Source organism: Stenella coeruleoalba (genome assembly GCF_951394435.1).
Source record: "Stenella coeruleoalba genome assembly, chromosome: 6".
NCBI lineage: Eukaryota > Metazoa > Chordata > Mammalia > Artiodactyla > Delphinidae > Stenella > Stenella coeruleoalba.
The window spans coordinates 18,978,472-18,997,811 of record NC_137151.1 but is presented as its reverse complement, the minus strand read 5'-3'; the positions used below and the strand labels follow the sequence as shown (position 1 = coordinate 18,997,811).

Genomic DNA, 19,340 nt, shown 5'->3' with positions numbered 1-19,340 from the left:
ACTGGGCATATACCCTGAGAAAACCATAATTCAAAAAGATACATGTACCACAATGTTCACTGTAGCACTATTTACAATAGCCAGGACAGAGAAGCAACCTAAATGTCCATCGACAGATGAATATATAAAGAAGATGTGGCACATATATACAATGGAGTATTACTCAGCCATAAAAAGGAACAAAATTGAGTTATTTGTAATGAGGTGGTTGGACCTAGAGTCTGTCATACAGAGTGAAGTAAGTCAGAAAGAGAAAAACAAATACTGTATGCTAACACATATATATGGAATCTAGAAAAATGGTACTGACGAACCTAGTGACAGGGCAGGAATAAAGACACAGATGTAGAGAACGGACTTAAGGACACGGGGGGCAAGGGGAGACGGGGACGTAGTGAGAGAGTAGCACTGACATATATACACTGCCAAACGTAAAATAGCTAGTGGTAAGCTGCCGCATAGCACGGGGAGATCAGCTCGGTGCTTTGTGTCCCCCTAGAGGGGTGGGATAGGGAAGCTGGAGGGAGGCTCAACAGTGGGGGATATGGGGAATATATGTATACATAGAGCTGATTCACTTTGCTTTAAAGCAGAAACTAACACAATGTTATAAAGCAATTATACTCCAATAAACATGTATTTAAAAAACCCACAACATTGTAAATCAACTACACTTGAAAATATTTTTTAAATGCAAAATATGTTTAAAATTAATTTTATTGTGTGTGTGTACCACAGGTTCAATATATAAATTATGTCAAATCGATTACATTGTTTTTCAAAATAAAGCATTTTTGATATTTTACATCAGCTTCATAATATAAATGCAGAAAAACTATATTATTTTTTTCGTAAAGTTCAGAAGTAGTCATTTTGCTCATTCTGTATACTGTAAACCACTAACTTTATTAAAAACGGATTCGTGACCTCTTCCTTCCAAAGAAATATTTCTCCGCTCACACAGGTTTAACAGAATGTTCCGCCATGAACTGACTTCCCACCTTAGAGACGTGAGATTTGCATCCTGAAATCTCTTTCTTGCAAAAATGTCCAATTAGCATCCCAGCATTACAGAAAAGAAATGTTTTTTTACAGATCTCAAATTCCAGGCAACTTTACTCAAGATATCATGTATTTTTAAATTATCAACACTCACCTGAGGTCTTTAAAAATCAACAAAAACATAATTTTGTGTTCCCTTTCATTTATTCTGGTTCTAAGTGGTCATTCTAAACGAAAGTATTTGAGTATGTTAATGTCACCATATAACATCATATTTCAAATGACTACCGTCTCTCCAAAGATGAAATATGAGGAACTCATAATTAGGCTCTCCAAAGATTTACTCTCTGAATCTGTATTACCCTTCTGCTGAACTCCACACTGTTCATTATTCTCTGAGAATATTCTTTTTCTTGTATGGCCATCTCACATGTTGTTTCATTTCATGTAGTTTTTCCTACAATTTTATACCTAGTTTATTTCTGAGAAAATGCATTATTTCAGATAGATAATTATAGACACAAAGACTTCTCTATAATTCCCTGATTGTTTCAGGAACTCCTTCTTTTTTTTCTAACACCTACATTCTGAAGCTCTCCACAAAGCATTACTAAAATTACATTTACATAAGTATCTACAAATTAATCACACATTAGTGCACTTACAATTGTATTATGCTTTATTGCTAACTTTGGAGCATAGACGTAGCTGTCTTATTTACCACCCTCTTGGAAATCACTTTAATATTTGCACTTAGGACTTGAAAGAGAATGGATAAATAAAAACCTGAAGAATACGCAAATACAATTTGTATATTTCTCATAAAATTAGGTGATTATCAAACCTTTAGCCAGAAAACAGAAGAGCACGTATACTCTGCAGGCATGATACTCGAGAATGTAGGGTCTTTCAACAGGAAAACATGCAGTAATCCATGTGGCAGAGTTTACCTGTGACCAGCTGGGGTTAGTGACCTATGCATTCCTTACATGCAACATATCAGGAGAGGAAAAAGGGAATTTGTCAGCTGTGGCAATAAGTATAATGAAGTTTTGTAGCAGGTCATGCTCTTATATTCAACACAGGTACAATCAAAATTATACTCAATTCTGGTAAATCTAAGTCTGGATCTGTTACCTTGTCTTTAACTATGAAATGTCGGAACTGACTTACAAAAAAAACAAAGTGTTTTGTTTGTTTGTTTGTTTAATTACGGTCATGGTGAGTAAGACCTAGCTCAAAACAGCTAATGTGACTTAGTGATTCTCTCATCAGGAAACAGTTTCTACTTCCCTGTTTATTCTCCACATCCTGCAGCAAGTAAAGTTTCAATGAAGATAAATCTACATGACAAAAAGAAAAGAAAACTTACATGTGTTGATAAGATCATTTTGACAGGTTTTACGACGTATGTCAGTGTTTCTGGGTATGGACACAAGCCAGAGCTCCCTACTCTGACATTTTCACTGATGTCATTCCTCTTGATCCTCAATTTGAAAGTTTTCTATGTTTGCTTCTTTAAGAAATTAAATAAAGAATGCTTTCTAGACATGATCCTCTAATGATTTTCAGTCAGTGGTCATCAAGAGAGGAAAAGCACAGAATCTCAACCCCACAGAAGGATGACATTCAGTCAGGTAAGAAAATTCTCCCTGAAATCATAGCTTCATCTTTAACATGCAACCAAAGGCTTTCACAGGTTCTGCATCACTCTTCAGGCAGCCCTACCATCTGGGATTGGTTCTGAGAATCTCACATCAGATGACTGACACACATGTCATAGTACACTGATCTGGTACCAGATCCTGCCTCTCTTAATGATCTCCCGCAGGGACACTGGAACATTCTAGGATGTTTCCTGGAGCCATCTACCCTATGCAGGTACACTTCCAAGTAGAAACAGAAGCTTTGATTCTCACTGGGACCCCTGCTCTGTCCAACCAACCTGTCTAGAAATATGATGTTCTAATCTCTCCTGATTAGAACATTTCAAGGTCTCCTCCTGTGCTAATTTACTAAAGGTAAGAGAGAAACAAGAAAGAGCAAACTATGCAGGGAGCAATATATAAGATTCCTTTACTTAATGTATTTATCTGATATACCCAAATATTGAGAAATATAGATTCATTTCATAATGGTCAAGGAAAGAGGAGGAGGAACCTCCATGACACCAGTATATATAAAATGGAATCAATATTGCATAAGCTGCAGCTTAAGCTTAGCTACGAGGTACTAACTCTTCTCATAAAGAAGCAATAGTTCTCCATCATTTGAAGCACACTGAGGACTCAGACAGCTGGACACTGAGGGTGTAGGCTCCTCACTCGAATTCTGTACCTGCATCACAGAGCAATGAAATATTCCCAAAGAATTATTAAGGATGAGGTGGGGAGCCGAAATAAGAAAGATGAATCCATAGTCTGCCCTACCATCTGTTCTGCGGGATATTACCACCATCGTGGCCCAATATGACCTTCCCACTTTTCTCTAGGTCTCCCTACTGTCCACCTCCATCCTCTCATATATCTTACCTACACTTGGAAACGACTCTAGTTTTTCCACTTATCTTTATCAACAAGTAATCCAAAGAGCAACTGTGTATATAACTCCTTAGAAACCTCAGGTCTGACTCAGTAATCCATGACCTTCAGAGTCCAAAGTTTTCCTAAGTCCCTGTATTATTTTTTTTCTAATTTCCACATACTTACACTCTCTGGACCTCCACTGTTCTCAGGTTCATCTTCCCTCCAAAATCTCAACCTAGACATAGACTTAAGTACCAGCCCCTAATTATCTCATACGGAATCTAGGTTTTAAAAAAGCCTCAGCAAACCTTTTGGACTTTATTAAAGACTCTTTAAGATAACTCACGGGAGATAGGAGTACACCCATAGATATCTATTTAATACACCCTCAGAGTAATTTTTAATTTTTTTATAAAGTCTCTTCTGGCCAATGAACACTCTCACCTCTTCTTCAAAATATCCAGTGTCTCACCCTTCTGACTACTCTCTGCTGTATCCCAGGCCACTCCCCTTCCTGATATTACATTCTTTCTCAATTTTTTATGTCGGTAAAATCAAATAACATAAAATATAACATGTTAATTATTATAAAGTACACCGTTCAGTGATATTAAATACATTCGTATTATTGGGCAACCAATATCACCATTTACTTTCTAATTCTTTTCTACGTTTTAAAACTGTAACTGTATATCCTTTAAATATAACTTTCCTTTTTGTTCCATAACCCCCTGAAAAGCATCATTACCCTCCCAATTTCTATGGTTTTGACTATACTAAGTACCCCATATAATTGAAATAAGTAGTTCTATTGTTATGACTCATTAAACGTCACAAAAATGGCATTTTGGTAGCTAAATTTCCTCAAGATCCCTCCATGTTGTAGCATATTCCTAGATCTTTTCCTTCGTAACACTGAATAATATTGTATTATATGGGTATACCACACTTCGCTTATCCAGGAACTAGTGGATGATCACTTAGGTTCCTTTCATATTTTAGCTACTGTGATTATTACTGCTCTAAACACTGGAGTACAAATACTTCTTTAAGACCCTGATTTCAATTCCTTTGGGTATACCTCATAGTAAAATTCCTGGATCATGTAGTAATTCTATTTGTCAATATCTGAAACATTGCCATACTCTTTTGCAAAGCAGCTGTATCATTCTACATTCCCACTGACATAGCACAATGCTTCCAACTCCCTCACATCCTCACCAATACTTGTTTTCTGCTTGTGTATGTGTGTGTGTGCTTGTGTGTGTATGCATGCACACAAATATATAAACATGCATTTAGTGATACGGAGCATCTATTCAAGTGCTTAGTCATTTGTACATATTTTTGAAGAACCATCTATTCAAGTCTTTTATCGATTTTTGAATCAGGGTGTTTGCTTTTGTTGAGTTGTAGGAGTTCTCTGTATATGCTGAATAGAAATCTCTTGTCAGATAGATGGCTTTCAAATATTTTCTCCCATCTTGTGGGTTGCCATTTTACTCTGTTTCCATTTCTTTGAAACACATGTTTTTTAAAAAATTATGTACTGAAAATTGTTTATTTTTTTGTTAGCTGTGCCTTTGTTATTCCTTCGTTTCATATTGAGGAAACACTGCCAACTCCAATGTCATGAAGCTCTGGTCGTGTGTCTTCTTCAAAGACTTTTTATTTTATTAGGCCATATATTTAGTTTCTTAATACATTTTCATTAATTTTTGCCTCTGATGTTAGGTAAGGGTCCATCTTCCTTCTTTTGCATGTTGACAACGAGACGTCTCAGCACCATTTGTTGAATATACTATCCTTCCTACTTTGAAAAGTCTTGGCAACTTGTCAAAAATCATTTGGCCATATATCAGGGTTTATTTGTGGGTGCTCTATTCTATTCTATTGATCTTGAATAAGGGAGGAAATAGTATAACATATCCAGGTTGATGAAGAACATAAAGAAAAACCAGGACTGAGAATTAGTAGGGCAATATAAACAAGTAGGGAGTAAAAGACAGTGTGAAAGAAGATCTTGTATTTGCGAGTTAAGGGAAATCTGATCATGCTAAAACCACTAAAAACCTGAGTGAACGATACAGTAAATTTTTAGCAAGAAACATAACACTTACCCATCTCTGGGAAATACAGTATGGGCATAAAGATAAACTACACACAAATATATTAAAAAGGGAAGGGTTTTCATGGTGTGAGAATATGGTGGGATGTGAAATACAATTTACTTCTGTTCTACCATTGTCTCTAAAATTTATCAAAGTGTATATACAAGCAATTCCAATTCTGGTAATGTGCTTGACAGGTTTATATATGAACTTCAGCAGACCAGTAAATGTATATTCATAGTAGGACTGTTCCATAAACAAAAAACCATAAAACAAAAACTGGAAAGACTGTAGCTCACCTTGTCAACACACATACAGATGGAATGATGGTTAACGGTCCCAAAACAGAAGGTGAGCGTGGGTGCAAGAGGTTAATCCCCAGGCTGGGGTGGGGAGCAGAGTTTGAGGGGAACATAGGTAGAAAAGGCTTTTGTCCTTTCCTTGATTTTTGAGGTATGCAAATTCACAGGTCACTATCTCCATTTCAAAATGAATGAATGAAACATTTAAGTTTTTAAAACAGGCGAAGTGAACATGAGTGAAATAAATTTCAAACTGCCACAAATCAAATAAGATACTAAGAAGAGTTAAATAATATGATTTAAGAATGAAGTGGAGAGATGGTCCTAGATGGTAGCATTCAGAGACCCAGAGCTTGACGCCTCTCATGGGCACACCAGAGTCACAAATATTTACAGAACAGCAATTGATGAAAAAGGCCGGGACCTACCATAAAAGATGTTTTACAGCTAAAGACATAAGGAAGGTACCACGACAAGACAGGAAGGAAGGCGAAAAGTCTCAATATACTCAAGACCCATACCACCACGTGCGTGGCCCACAAATGGGAGAATAATTACAATTTCTGAGGTGCTGCCGGGTAGCAAGGGGTATGAACAGAACATCAGGCTCCCAAGCCCAGGGATCCTGTGCTGGGAAGAACAGTCCCTAGAAAGTTGGGCTCTGAAGACCAGTAGTGCTTATTTTCCAGAGAGCCAGAGGGTTGCGGGAAATAGAGATTCCACTCTAAATAGATGCTCACAAAATCCCACATGATCCGAGAATCAGAACACAAGCAGGAATTTGAAAGGATCCTGGGTCACACCTACCTCCTGATCTTGGAGAATCTCCCAGAGAGGCAAGAGGCAACTACAGCACAGCCTCAGGGACACAGACACTGGCAGCAGCCATTTGGGGGAGCTCCTTCTACCTCGTGGCCACAGGTACCAGCAAACATAATTTCAGAATCCTCCCTCTAGCTTATCAGCCTCAGGACCGAGCCCCACCAATTTCCACCAGACTACAGACACAAGCACCAGGGGGCTTCAGTCCAAGCAGCTAACTGAGCAGGGGCACAGCCACACCCACCAGCCAACAGGTGCCTTCAGACCCTCTCAACACACAGCTGCCCCTGGACGTGGCCCAGCCACCAGAAGCCCCAGGACCAGCCTCCACATGTCAGTGCACAGGCACTAAATCCAAGAGCCCCCGGACCCCTCACACAGAGACCCTGGATCCCAACTCCACCCACCAGTGGGCAGGCACCAGCCTCAGAATCCCTGGCCACTCCGACAAGTGAGCCTGCTCTGGCCTTGGAATCAGCCTCACCTGTCAGCAGGTGATTACTGCACAGGGACTGGATGGAGCTTGGACCTACCCAACAGCAAACCTGCTCTAGCAGTGGGATCAGCCTCATACACCAACAGGCACACACCAGCTCCAGGAATACCACCGTCCAGCAGGGTGTGTGACCAGAACACTCACCTGCAGGCCAGAAGCAGCCATGGACTCAGCTGGGTCCTGACCCTGCCCATCAGAATGCCAACACAAGATTAGGGATACCCCAGACCCTGCAGATAGCTGTGTCAGGGACAGTGATCCAACACCAACTCTGCGACTCCTGGGCCCTGCAGCCAGAGCTCAGGACCTGTGTCTTCCTCCCAGTAGCCAGCATAGCCCCAGGACCAGCGACTGGGCACTGGCCCTGATATCACTTGGACTGCAATTCTACCCATAAGTGATCCAGCACTAGATTTGGTGTCCCCCAGAGTTGTGCAGCCAGCTGCCTTATGATTTAGTCCCAGCAAGCAGCACAGACAGCCTCCATACACGGCAGAGCCTGGAAAACCAGCAGTCTGTGGGCAGCCAGGCCTACCAGACCACCCACAGTAGTCAGCCCACCACAACAGAAGAGCCCAAGCAGCCCACATAGGGGGTACACCTAGAACATATAGTTCTAGTGACCAGGGGACAGTGGGCTGCTGGGACACATAGGACCTCTCCTACAAAGGCCACTTCTCCAAGGTCAGGAAATGTAACGAGCCTACTACATACATCGCAATAAAACCAGCAATTTAAGAAAAATGAGGTGACACAGAAACACGATCCAAAGGAAAGAACGAGATAAGAACTCAGAAGAAGATCTAAGTGAAGTGGAGATAGCCAATCTCCTCAACAAAGAGTTCAAGGGAATGACTATAAGGATGATCAAAGAACTCAGGAGAAGAATGGACGACCAGAGCAAGAAATGAGAATTTTTTAAAAGAGTTAGACTCCTAAGAACAACCAAACAGAGATGAGGAATACAATAAATGAAATGAAAATTACACTAAAAGGAAACTACTGTAGACTCAATGATACAGAGGAATGGATCAGAAAACTGAAGGACAGAGTACAGGCAATCACTGAAGATGAACGGTAAAACTATAGAATAAAATGAAACGAGGAAAGTTCAACAGACCTGTGAACAACATCAAGTGTACTAACATTTGCATTATACTGGTCCCAGAAGGAAAAAGGAAAGAGAAAGCAGTGTAGAACATACCTGAAGACATAAGAGCTGAAAACTTCCATAACCTGGGAAAGAAAACAGACAGCCATGTCCAGTAAACACAGTAAGGCCAAAACAGGATCAACCCAAAGAGGACCACACCAAGACTCACTGTAATTAAAATGGCAAAGAAATAAAGATAAAAAGACAATATTAAAAGGAGCAAAGGAAAAGCAACAAGTTACAAACATGGGAACTTGCATAAAGTTATCAGCTGACTTCTCAGGATACCTCTGCATGCCAGAAGGGAGTGGCATGGTATATTTAAAGTCATGAAAGGGAAAATCGTATAACCAAAAATACTCTACCCAGAAAGGCTCTCCTTCAGATTTGATGGAGAGATCTAAAGTTTCTAAAGCAAAACTAAGAGTTCAGCATTGCCAAACCAGCTTTATGAGAAATCTTAAAGGGGCTATTCTCAGTGAAAAAGAAAAGGCCTCGACTGAATCATAATCATTACGAAAGGAAACTTACTAAAGGAAAAACCTCATTGGTTAAGGCAAATATTCAATAAAGGTAGTAAATCAACCGTGTACACAGCTAATGGGAAGGATGAAAGAAAACATTAATAAAATAACCTATATTCATAATAAGAAATTAAGGGACACACAAAACAAGTGGATGTAAAATACAAGGTCAAATTCAGCAACTGTGGGGGAGGAGAGTAAAAATGCAGGGTTGTTAATGTCCATTTGAAATTAAGAGCTCAGCAACTTAAAATAATCTCACACACACACACACACACACACACAATCTGAAAGAAATCCAAACATAATATTAAAGATAGTCCTCACATCACAGATGAAGGGAATAAAAGGGGAAAAAAGGAACACTGAAGAAATTAATTAGGGATTCTAAAAATACCCAGAGAGAAATAAAAATGAACACACAATGATCCAAAACCTATAGGACACAGCCAGTGCAGTTCACAGGGGGAAGTTATAGTGATACAAGCTTATTCTTAGGAAACAAGAAAAATATCAACTAAACAACCTAACATTACACCTGAAGGAATTAGAAGAAGAAGAAAAACCAAAACTCAAAGCTGTCAGAAAGAAAAATTAAGAAAACAATACCATATGCAATTACACCAAAAAGAATAAGATACCTAGGAACAAACACACCTAAGCAGGTAAAAGACATGTACTCAGAAATCTATCAGCCATTGGTGAAAGAAATTGAAGGCAACAGAAAAAGATGGGAAAATATAGCAGGTGCATGGACTGGAAGAGTTAATACTGTTAAAATAACCATACTACCAAAGACAATCTACAGATTTAATGCAGTCCCTATCAGAATACCAAAGCATTTTCACAGAACTTGAAAAAGTAATTTTAAAATTTGTATAGAAGCACAAAGACCCTAAATAGCCAAAACAATCTTGAGAAAGAACAGAGCTGGAGGCGTCACGCACCTTGACTTCAGACTATGCTACAAAGCTACAGTAATCAAAGGGAATAGTACTGGAGCAAAAATAGACATAAAGATCACTGGAATAGAATAGAGATCTCAGAAACAAACCCACACACTTATATTTAATTGATTTATGACAAAGCAGGCAATATGGAGAAAAAACTGTCTCTTCAATAAGTGGTACTGGGAAAATGGGTCAGCTACATGGAAAAGAATAAAATTACAATATTTTAGCACACCATATATAAAATAAACTCAAAAGTGAATAAAGACCTAAATGTAAGACAGAAACCATAAAACCCCTAGAGGAAAATACAGAACATTCTTTAACATACATGATAGCAACAGTTTTAGGTTCAGTCTATTAAGGCAAATGAAACAAAGCCAAAAATAAACAAATGGGACTTCACTAAACTTAAAAGATTTTGCACAGCAAAGGAAACCAAAGACAATATGAAAAGATAACGTGCTGAAAGAGCAAAAGTATTTGCACATGATAAGAAGTTAACACAAAAAGAGGACCAATCAAGGGTTAATATCTAAAATATAGAAACAGCACATACAACTCAGTATCAAATAAACACCCAAAATCTTTTTTAAAAAAGTGAGAAGACCTAAATAGATGTTTCCCAAGGAAAAAATACAGATAGGCAGCCAGAACTCACAAAGATGCTGAACATACCTAATTGACAGTAAAATGCAAATCAGAACTGTGAGATATATTACCTCACTCTTGTCAGAATGGCTGTCATCAAAAAGGTCACAAATAACAAAGGTTAGTGAGGATGTGGAGAAAGGGAAACTCTTGTACACTCTTGATGTGAATGTGAATTAGTGCAGCTACTGTGGAAAGCAGAATGGAGGTTCCACAAAAAACTAAAAACAGAACTACCGTAATATCCAGCAATTTCACTCTCGGGTGTATCAGAAGAAAACAAAAACACTATTTCAAAAGAAATAACTGCACACCAATGTTCATAACAGTGTTATTTGCCATAGCCAAGATATAGAATGAAACTAAATGTTCGTCAATATGTTACTGGATAAAAGAAGTTTTATTATGATGACTTCAACAAAAAATGAAATTTTGCCATTTGCAAGAACATGGATGGACTTGGAGGGTATCATGCTTAGTAAAGTAAGTCACAGAGAAAATAAGCCTGGTATGATATCATTTACACGTGACATCTAAACAACTGAATACAACAACAACAACAACAAAACAGACTCACAGATTAAAGAACAGATTAGTGGTTACCAGCAGGGAGAGACAGGGTGGAGGAGCAAAATAGTGGTAGGAGATTCTGAGGAAGAATCCACTATGTATAAAACCAATAATCTACATTGACGTACTGTATAGCATGGGGAATAGAGCCACTCTTTTATAATAAGTATAAATGGAGAACAACCTAAACATTTATGAATCACTATGTTGTACCTCTGAAACTGATATAATAATGTAAATTAAGTATAGATCAATAAAATATAAAGTAAGAAACAATAAAGAGGAGATTATTAGATAGAAATCAATTAAATAAACACAAGTTTTGGAAATCAAGAAAATAAAAAACAACATGTAAGAAATAACATTGGCACTTAAAGTGTACAATCTATTCATTTAAAAGAAATCATTTAAGTGGTAATAAATGTTACTCATTCTCACAATTTTGTATATCTAGGGTAAATTATTATCTACAAAAATATGTTAAAAATATTCACTCAAAAAGAGAGAAAACTTGGATTAACCAATTTTAGTGTAGAAATTTAATACCAAAGACTCTATCTAAAATTGATTTGAATAAGTTCTGTCAACGTTGAATAAGTTCTGTTAGCCACTTCTAGTCTCTTTGCGATGTAAAATCTTTTACAGCATAAAAATCAGCCTTTCTACATTATTCCATTAGACATACATAGAAGTTAAAAGAAATGAGAAGAGAGAACAATCAACCAAGAAGGTGAATTTACTGAGAAACAGTCATTCTTTCTCCCCCTTCCTTTTCTTTTCCTCCTTTTCCAGGTCTTTTCGGTTCCAATCAAGAGAAGTCTTGAGAGTTCTGAGACTATTTCTTTCAGGGCTTCAAATCACCATACCTACATCCTCTGCCACAACTACACACACGGGAACAAAAATAAACCTCTGCTATCTACTCATGTAGGAGGGATTCATGCAAAATAAACTCCTACATGGAGACCAACAGATGAGTTTTCTACCTGTTCTTTATAATGTCCTTCCATTATAGTAAATCCCACACATTATGAGGCAGAAGGGGTTATGTGAGCTTTTCCTTGAAGTCAAAAAACTTGCATTCATTTCAAGTACCTGGTGATCACAGGGTACAGCCAGGGAAGGTGCCATCCCCCTTGGGGGGGGGCGGTGAATGGGCTCCCGCAGCCATGCACCTCCTGATGTACAGATTCTGGAGGAACAACGGGCGGTCACACCGCAGTCAGCCTGTCAGTCTGTCGGGCCACTGGGCAACCCCACCAGCCTGGAAGTGCCCCATCAGTTGCTGAAAGCAAAACTCTGTCCCCCCTGTGAAGCCAGGCCATTTGGCCCAGAGAGTCAGAGGAGACCGGTAATCAACTCCTCCTCTCTGCTCACCTCCTTGGGGTTACAACAACCCCATCTCCAAACCCAACTGTGATCCTGGAGTGCCAAAGTGGGAGTGGCAGGTGGGCTCTGCCGGGGCTTCAGCGCCCTCTGGAGGCTGTCTGCTCTAATGGCAACTCTCAGCCCTTCCTCCTCCTCCTTCCCTAGTCCTGGGGGCTGCCTTGCCCTCTGCAGCTGCTGGCCTGATTTCATTCTTCTTTTTTCTCCAATTACAATGAAGTGTCCTACAGAGGTTTGGAATCTCTTGAAGGAAGATCTTTTAGTCAATACACCTTAACCGTGAGAAGCTGTTTTCAAGAATGAACCAGAAATGCTGTATTTTTGTCCTGATGATTCCAAGGGGAGACAGCTCAAGTTTTCTAAATCATAAGAAAAACCAAGGTAAATATGATATTCTGAGCCAGAGATGAAAAAGCAGTTTTTAGCACCCCCTCCTCATGGCATATGACTGGATTTAAATCAATCAGCTGCCACTGTTTTTTGTTTTTGTTTTTTTTTGCGGTAGGCGGGCCTCTCACTGTTGTGGCCTCTCCCATTTTAGAGCACAGGCTCCGGACACACAGGCTCAGCGGCCATGGCTCACAGGCCCAGCCGCTCCGCAGCATGTGGGATCTTCCCGGACCGGGGCATGAACCTGTGTCCCCTGCATCGGCAGGCGGACTCTCAACCACTGCGCCACCAGGGAAGCCCTGCCACTGGTTTTTAAATCACATGACCCAACTTTAAATCAATCAGCTGCTTCCCTGTAACTCACGTGACTTGGCTTTGAATAGTAAGAAATGGAGAGGTATAAAAATGATGTTCTGTACAATAAATGGAAAAACAACATTTTAGAAAGTTTTTTTCTTTTCGAATGGACGATTCATTGCATACAGAGTAAAGGATTGTCTTCTGGGTTTCTTGAACTGTAAACACATACAATGTCTCCGTTGGCACGGTTGACCTAGTTTTTTTCGTTGTTGTTGTTAACATCTTTATTGGAGTATAATTGCTTTACCATGTTGTGTTAGCTTCTGCTGTATAACAAAGTGAATCAGCTATTCGTATACATATGTCCCCATATCTCCTCCCTCTTGTGTCTCCCTCCCACCCCTCTAGGTGCTCACAAAGCACCGAGCTGATCTCCCTGTGCTATATGCAGCTGCTTCCCACTGGCTATCGATTTTACATTTGGTAGTGTATATATGTCCATGCCACTCTCTCACTTCGCCCCAGCTTACCCTTCCCCCTCCCAGTGTCCTCAAGTCCAGTCTCTACGTCTGCGTCTTTACTCCTCAGCAGCGACTCCTGTGAGGGGTGGATACTTCCTTTTATGCTCAGGGGATATCTCCTAGTTTGAATATGATTTGAGTTTGATCCTGTGAAACTATCAGAACTTCCCACCAGAGATAAATGAGGAGATCCTGGCCTTTATTAGTATGCACGATGAACACAGGTGTCCTGGCTGTACTTGCCAACCCTCCTATTTTACCCATCTATTTTTATCCACCTTCCTCCCTGTGAGTACCTTTGACCAACCCTGAGCTCAGACCCCTGACTTATTAGAGTGACGTTTTCACTCTTTCTTTAAAAATAGACAGATAATAAAATGAATTTAACCTAGAAGCAGCAGCTCAGTAAGGGAAATAAAATCATCAGAAGTTATCTAATCACAGCCACAGCCATCCAGGGCTCTGTCTTATCTGCTGGGGCATAAGAATGCGACCTTCCTAAATCTGAAGGGCATCCAATCAAATAAGTAAAGGTGTCGCTCACCTCTGGCTCTTGGAGGGATTGCTAGGCAGTCTACCCAGTGTATACTAACTGCAAAACACTGTCATGGTTTTGAAACACCTATGTTCAAGGAAAGCTTTTTGAGGTACATGGAGAAGTTTTATTTATTTTTTTGACATGAAGCAAAAAATAAATCACCAAGCTCTTTGTGCACAGGGCTTAAGAGGGCAGTAGAAGGAAGGAATGGGCAGAAAAGACTATCTCCTCTGAAGTGAAGGTTGTTTCTCCAAAAGAGTAGGATTTAGTCTCAGTTTAAGGAGAACACTTTTAAATAGCTTGGGCAGCTCCAAACTGCGGTTTAGGGAACGAGTGCTTCAAAAGAACAGTGCTTTAAAAGTCCTGGCAAGGCAGCAAGAGGATGAAGAGTTGGTTTTGCATAGTTGTGAACACAGGAGTAAAGAAGCAGAGGCATCTCTGACTAAAAGGCCCTGAGATCCTATGGCAGCAATGGGTCAGTTGCAGGGGGCAGGGGGTGTGGGGGGCGATATTTCTCTCTCAACAACTCCCAGGGCAGCCACCCCTCCCTACTCTACCCCCCTACTCCCTTCACCCTTCCTCCCTCCACTGTTGGGTCCCCAGGGACAGCACTTCTTAAGCGGGAGCCCTCAGGCACCATCTCTGCAGTCTGCATTCTTCCTGGAGCCTGGCAAGTTCTGGGACAGGAAGGCAGGTCTGCAAGGCCGCTGGGGAGCAGTCGGACCTGGAGGCCTGGAGGGGTACTGGAGCCCTGAAGCCCAACCACGTCCTTGAAGCTGAGGGTGGAACACATCCTCCTAACAGTACTTCCCAGGGGTCAGCGTGCTCCCTACCAGACGGTGATCCATACTCACTTGAGGCAGCAAGGACTGCCTCTAACTGGCCCCCTCGATTCCGCCTTAAGGGTCCTCGGACATATGTGAGAGCACAGGCCCCGGATCACTTTAATCAGCTGAGGCCAGTGCTGCCGGGGTCCCTCCAGTCCCATCCCCCAGCCCCTCCCTCTGGGACTGTATCTAATAGAAGAAAGAGCACAGAGGAATTGCATGAATCAAGGGACCTGGGAGCCTGGGTATGAGTTTGAAGACCGAGAACCTAAGGCGCGATTACATATTATTGGAAACTCTTCTGGGGTGTGTGTGGGGAGGTTAGGAGGCTGAGAGGCTGAGTCGACCTGGTGAGTCCAGCCCCAGGACACCACACAGCCCCGCCCCTCCTTGCCTGCCATCAGACAAGGGGTGCCGCAACTCCAGCCGGGACTCTGCACTTCCCCCTCCCTGATTCTCCTCCAGAAGAGCAGGCGGCCCCCCTCTGAGGGCAGCGGCAAGACAACTCACCAAGTCCCCCTGCACTAAGGCGCTACTGGAAGCTCTTCCTGAACAGCAGTGCTGGCTTGGAGCGAACCCGTGCACCCCCAAAGTTGGTCTCGTCCTGCAGCTGAGGGACGCAGGCTTTAAGTCAGCTGTCCTGGCTTTAAATCAATCAGCCCCCCTTTAAGTCAGGTGACCCGACTTTAAATCACTGTGTGCCCCTCAAGCCTGCAACTTCAAAAGTTGGGAACTTCACTTTGATCCCAGCACCTAACATAGCTGAATACACACTGTAGTCACCCCCAAGCCTGGCTTAGAGGCAGGATATAAGGTAAGGGGATGGGCGTGCACACATGGTGATGAGGATGTACCTCATGTGCCAGAAGGGTCTAGGCACTCTGGGGTACAGCTAGCAGTGCACGATACAGCAGCTCCCTAGCGAAGCTGGTGAGGCACAGGGAGAGCAGGCACACCCAGGCATGCAGAGGTTCCAGGGCGGGAGCTGGGGCACAGCCAGCTGAGAGGGTGTGAAAGCGGAGGATCTGAGCCTTCTTGAGAAAGGCAGACACAGAGGATGGATGAGAAACAAAGACCATATGAAACATGGATTTGAAAAACACATCCTGCTCTTGAAATTGGGGTGGGGGGCACCCCAGATTTGAGTCTTCTTACTCCCCAGTTGCTAGTGCTTTGTCATTTGCCCAGTTACTTAAAAAATGTGACTGATAATATCTAACCCATAGAATACTGCATTTGTAGTGGTTTTGTGTGTTTATGTTTCTATAGTGGAATAACCTTTTCTACAAGAAAAATGTATATTTTCTGAAATAAATTAAAACGCCTTTTTAAAAAGTACTATATCGGACATCCCTGGTGGCGCAGTGGTTAAGAATCTGCCTGCCAATGCAGAGGACATGGGTTCGAGCCCTGGTCAGGGAAGATCCCATATGCCACGGATCAGCTAAGCCCATGCGCCACAACTACTGAGCCTGCAGGCCACAACTACTGAAGCCCGAGCACCTAGAGCCTGTGCTCCACAACAAGCACAGCAGGAGAAGCCACCGCAATGAGAAGCCCGCGCGCGCACCGCAACAAAGAGTAGCCCCCGCTCGCTGCAACTAGAGAAAGCCCACGCGCAGCAACGAAGACAAACGCAGCCAAAAATAAATTAATTTTTTAAAAAAGTACTATATCCTTCTGTACATGTTCTCTGCGAAGAACAGAGAGGAGGAGTGGGAGAGTGAGAAAGACCAAAACTTAGTGCACATCCCTGAGGCAGGTGCTCTGCTGGCTCAGATAGTTTTATCCCCACTTTTACAAAGGAGGAAATAAGCTCAGAGAGGTTTAGTAATTTTCCCAAAGCCAAACAGCTATTGAGTGGCAGAACCAGGATCTGAAACAAGTCTGTTACCTTCAAAGCCTAAGCCCTCATCACAACAAAACTCAATATTTACATTTATCGAATTACATTGCAACCTGGTGATTTCTTGGCATAATCCTGAATAAGAGTGAGAAAGAAAGAACTAGCATTGTTCCTACAGTCAACCAAAATTTTTGGAGCAGCTGCTAGATGCCTGGTCCTTTTTGGGGTTCAGCAGTGATCAAGATAGGAAGAGTCCAGCTTTCATGAAGCATGTAGTGGGGAGGAGAGACGGGTGCAACTTGGGTGAGGGATATCACCTTGCTGGGTCTCTGTTTTCTCATCTGGAAAATGGGACGGGTGTTTCTCATTTTGTGGGATTGTTCAGCCCTCACATTCTCTGATTCCGTAAGAAGCATCTGTTTTCCTGTTTCTTTAAAATTCATTCAGGCCGTTAGCTGTGATGAATGTCGTTAGCTGCTCCCCAAATCACTCTATTTCCACCCATTTCCTGCGATCAGGTCTTTCCCCCAACATGACTCACAATCAATCAAGTCCCAGAACCTAAGGGGCACCCAGCAGAAAAATTCCAACCCTTGCTTCTCAGGAGCTCTGCGATCTACCTGCCAGGTAAACTTAACTCACCTGGCACAAGGTGGCCATCCCTGGTTTCGCATCAACATGATCTCAGGCACAAACCTCGTTTTTCCATTTTGTCTTTACGTTACTTGTTGAAACAACTGCACAAATATGAAAAAGATATAATATCAGGCATCCTCTGCCCCCAGTGCCTACTAATACATGATTTTCTGCCACTTTAATGATAAAGAGAACATTTCAGCATTCCGCTGCCCTTACTATTTTTCATTTTTGTTGATATTTGTACTGAATACATCTTTCAATATTTTAAAAACGGAACATTTATTCAGGTTGTTCCGCACACAGCCTTTAGTGGTAAGCGTTTTGTTGTTATATTTCTATTATGTTTCCTTTAAAAATTATTATCCTGTTTAAATGGATTAAGTCAGTTTTATAGGCATTTATCATGATATTGATGAAATGAATACATAGGGGGCAGTAGTACAAGTTGATTGGACTTGAGCGCCTCTATTAGCACAGTTAAATATAAATATTATATATATATATATATGCTAAATTACATGCCGAGTGAGATTCTCCTACTCTTTTCACTCTGTGCCCCTCAAGCCTGTGAGAAATGGAATATTTCTTGACAGCTCAGTAAACAAAGGATGTCACAGTCTTCAGCACTTGCAGCCCTCCAGTGTGAGCCGCGGGCCCTGAGGAATTCAGGATATGCAAATACAGAATGCAGGCCCCAGAGAGCTGAGGTGCATATGAAAGGACGGATTTCAGTGAGCCCAAACTCTAGCATCTTCGTATACAAAGAAAAGCGCTACATTCCTCACTTTGGGAGAGCTGGTTTTCCTTAGTTAACAATCACCTTTTAATGTTCCCCATCACCTGCGCCAGTCGCCTGCCCTGTCCCCTCCCCCCGGTACTTTAGCTCAGGGAGGAAGGAGCGCAGAGGGACTCGGCTGAATAAGGGGCCTGCGAGCCTCGGGAGGAGTTTTCAGCCGCTTTCCCCGCAGTCGGGAGGAGGGGCGCTGACGCTGCAGCCGGACCCTGTTCCTCCCTTGCCCCGTTTCCCCTCAGGACGCTCTGGCCCACCCGCTCCCCACGCCCCCCAGGCCCCGCGAGCCAGGCCAAGGGCAGGGGGGAGAGGAGGGACCGCAGTTCCCCGGGACCAGGCGCTGGGGGCCGCTCTTTCTGCACAGCTGCGGCGGGTGGCAGCGAACCCCTGCCCCTCAGAAGCTGGTCTTGCGCTGCCGCCCGGGCACCGGACCAGGCGGAGCGTCGGCGCCCACTTACCCGGCCCGCCGTCCGCACGACTGTCGCGGCTTCGGCCGCCGGGGCCCCTCCAGAGCCGGCAGCCTCAGTGAGGCCGCCCTCTCCTCGGGATCCGGGGCACTTCCGTAACGGCGGAGGGAAGAAACCCCGAGCTGCGGGAGTCCCAGCTCTGCGGAAACGCGGGCTCCGTTCTGGGCTTAGTGGGTGGGACCGCTCTGCCCCGAGGCCTTCCGGGAGGGAGGGGGGCGCCGGGGGAGGGAGCCGCCAGGTGCGCAGGGCCCCGTCGGGGGTCCTGGAGGGGCGGTCCGGCCTGGGAGCCCCACCCACTATGACCGCAGCCCAGGCCTTTTTCCTGGAATCCTACACAAAGACGGTAAAAGATGAACGGTCTATAGAAAATATTCACAAACGATTGTTGCTGCTGTGCTTACTATTCTATGGAACGTGTAAAATCCATAAAACACTTTAAGTTCAAAGTTAACTATGAATTTTTACCTGTCCTTATTTTGTCTCTGCTATTCCCAACTGTGGTTAATGAATCATAGACTGTGGCATCACTA

The 19,340-nt window shown here is 42.5% G+C and overlaps 1 long non-coding RNA gene across 1 annotated transcript in view; it reads right to left on the bottom strand.

Moving 5' to 3' along the window:
- The window catches only part of LOC307188042, a 29,564-nt gene extending 10,490 nt beyond the window's left edge, over positions 1 to 19,074 (bottom strand). Inside the window, exons 1-2 of the long non-coding RNA XR_013828793.1 lie at positions 18,802 to 19,074; positions 17,557 to 17,651 (exon numbers count right to left, since the gene is read on the bottom strand). This is a non-coding gene — a long non-coding RNA (uncharacterized lncRNA). The remainder of the gene's footprint in view (positions 1 to 17,556; positions 17,652 to 18,801) is intronic.
- Between the last annotated feature and the right edge of the window lie 266 nt (positions 19,075 to 19,340).